Source organism: Pteropus alecto, unplaced genomic scaffold (assembly GCF_000325575.1).
Source record: "Pteropus alecto unplaced genomic scaffold, ASM32557v1 scaffold81, whole genome shotgun sequence".
Taxonomy (NCBI): domain Eukaryota; kingdom Metazoa; phylum Chordata; class Mammalia; order Chiroptera; family Pteropodidae; genus Pteropus; species Pteropus alecto.
In genome coordinates this window covers 1,032,609-1,037,283 of record NW_006433378.1, presented here as the reverse complement: position 1 = coordinate 1,037,283, position 4,675 = coordinate 1,032,609, and the positions used below count along the sequence as shown (strand labels likewise).

Here is a 4,675-nt window from a genome sequence, read left to right as displayed (position 1 = left end):
CCATAGTATACTATTTCTATACCAATTTTAACACTCCTAGAACACTTCAAATACAAAAAAAATATATAGCATTTCAAATAGAAAATGCACAGTTTTCATTTACTCATTGATATCTTCTCTTTACCTCAAATTATACTATGTTCACAGATTTCAATCTTTATCTTGAAGTTGAGAAAACTGGATACCCACATAATGAAAATGCACCACTCTTTAACACCACTCAAGAAAATTAACTTGAAGTGGATTAAAGACTTGTAAAACCTGGAACCATAAAAATCCTAGAAGAAAACAGGGGAAAAGCTCCTTGACCTTTCTCTTGGCAATGACACCAAAAGTACAAGAATCAAATCCAAAAACAAACAAGTGAGACTACATCGAACTAAAAAATTTCACAGCAAATGAAACCTTCAACAAAATAAAAAGGCAACATACAAAATGGGAGAAAACAGTTGCAAACCATGTATTTGATAAAAAGTTAATATGTAAAATATGTAAGGAACTCATACAATTCAACTGCAAAAGCAAAACAAAACAAAACAAAAAAGCAAATAATCTCATTTTATAATAGACAAAGGTACTGAAAAGACATTTTTTCAAAGAAGACAAATGACCAACGGGTACATGAAAAAGGGCTTAAGATCATTAATCATCAGGGCAATGGACATGTCCAATCTGTACCCTTGCAACTAATAGATGAAAGAATGAAAACCAAAACCCAGATCTGGTGATAGGCTGTCTGTGTGCCCATCACATGATACTGTTTTCAATTATGTGTAGAGCAATAGCTCGTGAAGTTCTTTCTTTCCTTGTGCCACTGTGGCCATATCCATGAATATGTTCAGACTTCAGAAGAGGCTCACCTCTGGTGTCCTCCTCTGTGTTAAAAAGGAGATCTGGTTAGACACAACAAGACCAATGAAATGTCAATGCCAACTCCCATTCGCAGAGCTAGAAGCTGATCAATTATGAGATGATCTTTCTGAAGCCTGTGACTGTCCATTCCTGGACGTGATGCCAGAAAAGCACCTTGGCCAAATGGAAGAGCAGGTATACAGTTATAGGCAAGTGAAAGGGCACTGCCAGTGCTGGAAGTCCTGAAAAAATAACCTGGATGAAGATGATGAGAATTCTGCTTTTATCATTCAGAAGATACTGTGAATCTAAGAAGATTGACTGTCACCTATATTACCACCTGTACCTGGAAGCATAGAGGAACATGCTGAAAAACAAGCTGATTCTCATGGAACACATCCAAAAGCTAAAGGCAGACAAGACTCATTAGAAGCTCCTGGCTGGCTAGGCTGAGGCTCATAGGTCTAAAACCAAAAAAACATACAAGCCTCATGAAGAGCGACTCTAGGCCAAGACTCCGTACAAGCAGAAAGAGGCTAAAAACTAAAGCATCTCCTCTTTTGTCTATAGGTGGCCTAGGCAATAACATAGATCAATCGTTCAATAAAATAAGTCTTTATTTGCCAAAACGAAAGAGTAAGACCCATGGAATATTCTAAATACTTAGAAACACTAGTGTTAATATTTAGATATACAAAATAGTCACAAGGATATGAAGTACAGCATAGGAAATACAGTCAATAATATTGTAATAACTATGTATAGTGATAGATGGGTACTCGACTAATCGGGAGGATCACTTTGTAAATTATATAAATGTCTAACCACTATATGGTACACATGAAACTAATATAAAATAATATTGAATGTCAACTCTAATTGAAAAATTAAAGTTAAAAAAACATATCTAGATATAAATTTGTACTTTCTACAATGTAATAAAAAATTTAAACAATAGGCTTCTTTCTATATGTGTTTATTAGTAATACATACAATAATTATTCACTCCATATATATTTTGTTTATTTTAACTGGTATCTAAGTAATGGTAATTATTTTCAATTCATAACCTATTTAGCAAGAAACATTTAGGTTATGATTTTTTTTGTTAGAAATTGAAATATATTTGCACTAATACTATCATCATATCACTTTTAAACTAGGGTTAATTATCTTAAAATTTGGTTCATCAAGATATTAATAATTGGAATTTGTCAAATATTCTAAAAATAAGTTTATTATGACAGATACAGCAATGTGAAATGTAAAAGAAAACAGAGCTATAATTTTAAATGATAAATTAATTTTTAAGTTATTAGTTTTGAATACTGTATCAATTTTATAAGTTCTCCACTATTTCCTGTGTTTTAAAATAGCTATTAGGGGAGTCCAGACTACTTTTAATGACTTTCCTTGCTAATAACTTAATTCAAGTCTTATTCTAAGCAAAATCAGACAAAAGTTTAATGGAATTAATAGACTATTAATGTTTCCCAATCTAATCTCTCTCTCTCTTCTATCTCTCTTTTCTTTCTTCCTCCCTTTCTTCTTCTCTTTACCCTTCCCCTTCGCTGTCTCTCTCTGCCTTACTTCTGCTTCCTCTCTCCCTCTACCTCTCCCTCTCCCTCTCTACCACTCCTCTCTCTCTCTCTCTCTCTCTCTCTCTCTCTCTCTCTCTCTCTTTCTCTCTCTCTGGCAGCCACCGTTCTACTTTCTGTCCCTATGAATTTGACTACATATTCTTTAAGGCCACCTTCACATATAAGTGGAATCATACAATATCTGTTCCTTTGTTTCTGGCTTATTTCACTCTGTACAGTGGTTTAAGTTCCAATCATGTTGTAGCAGGTGTCAGAATTTTCTTCCTTCTGAATGATGTCCCATTGCACACGTGTGTGTGTGTACGCCACGTTTTTAATCCACTCGTGTATCAATGGATACTTGAATTGTTTCCACATTTTGGCTATTATGAATAATGTTGCTATAAATAAGAATGTACAAATAAAAAAATATAATATGTCATATGTATATGGCATTAGTGTGTACTCACTCACATGCAATTTGAGCAGGACTCGGCCTAGCCTGGTCTCGTTTTCTCTCTCCCTTGCTTATATTCCAATTTAGCACTCATGAGGACCATGAATCAATAGTCACCTCCAGTAACATAAAATGTAGGTAATACATACAAATAGTGAGTATCGTTTTCAACTGAAAATAAGAACATATAATTGGCAAGGTTTTGTAGCACATTTATAAGTAGAAACAGTGGACTAAGTTTCAGATTGCAGAATGATCACATGTCTTTGCCTTTCAGTAATTCATAGGGGCAATGTGAAACAAAGATAATGCTATAATCCTTGCTTGGCTACTATGTGAACTAAGAGATATAACATTTCTATCCACATAACACTGTCTGGTACATGGTGACCGTTGAACACATGATTAGATTAAAATGCAGCATGCTCATTTTCCCTTTGCCACTAGGGGAAGTCTTGAGACTTAGTGTCCATCAGTGGGATGTAAGGGAGAGAATTTGGTCGATTTTTTTTTTTTTTTGTATTCAAGCTTTTATTGTTGTAACAAAAGAGCGACACATCCTATCATAATAGTGTTCCAAACAAATGTCCTCTATTCACATACTAGTTTCTTTTAGGAAGGAGGAGACGATTCTTCTCAACATACACAGCTAGTAATTGCAAGAACGAGATTCAAAATGCAGGTGAATTACCTCAAGAGACATTGCTTTTAATCAGCATTTTCCAAATTTAGTGGCCTATGTCAGTTGTTCAGTGTCAGATAATTTACTCTCTTTAACACATATCATAGCTTAATTGTCTCTTTTGGCAGTCTGATTTTGGTTAGACAGACGTTAAAAAGCCATTTCAATAGTGAATTACTTTTGGAAAAGAATTTTTTATAAATAAGTTTTAAAGAAGTACTTAGAAGTTCAGTATCATTGCTATGAAGATAGGCTTTGTACTATTATTAAATTCTCTTGATATGAAAGCATTACAGAGTAGGTAGGATTCATGCAAAATGTAATGCAATTGTTTGAGACATAATATTAGAGTCTCAGCTAAAACATTACTATGTTTAAAAAAGTGAGAAGATATTTAAACATTTGCATAAACTTTTTTTATTTTCTTAAGGGCGACACTTTTCTTAACCTTGCAAATAAATGTTAGCACTTTTTGTTGAAAACTTAAATAGAAAATGCATTAAGTTTGAGGAAGAGATCAGATTAAACCCAAGAAAAGGAAAATTATAAAGCCTATTCTAAGAGACAGTAATAATTTCAGCTATATCGGTAATAGGAAAAGGTTATTTTTTAATTGGAAATTTGAAAATTCAACTAATGAAAATAAATTAGTTTTCTTATGGTAGCATTTCATTTAAAGCACATTGATACAGTTAATTTTTTGCCAAGAATAATAGTCTGTGATGGCTATGGCTATTACTTTTAGATTATAGCAGTGTCCAGCTGAGAAGTATTATAATTATTACTACTGTGATGTACAGAAATTTTTGAGTATTAGACTTGATAACTTTTAAATTTGTGGAGGTAAACATTACCTTTGAGGAGTTAATGTGTATGCAATTATAATGATATTAGACAGGTTTAATCTATGGCTTAATGAGGCCAAAACAGCAAATAAGCTAATTTTATTTAGCATAGAAATCAGTTTTTATCAGTTTTAGTGACTTTACTGAGGCTTCTATGGTCTGTCATAGTCACTCTTGTCCCTCATTCTGTCATAATCTATCAATTATAAAAATTTTTAGTATCACCTCTGTTATGGACTGAATTGTGTTTCCTCAAAAT

The 4,675-nt window shown here is 33.1% G+C and overlaps 1 pseudogene; it reads left to right on the top strand.

Annotated features, from left to right (window-relative positions):
• The first annotated feature begins 828 nt into the window (after positions 1–828).
• On the top strand, positions 829–1,360 carry LOC102886222 (annotated as a pseudogene).
• Positions 1,361–4,675: the final 3,315 nt, after the last annotated feature.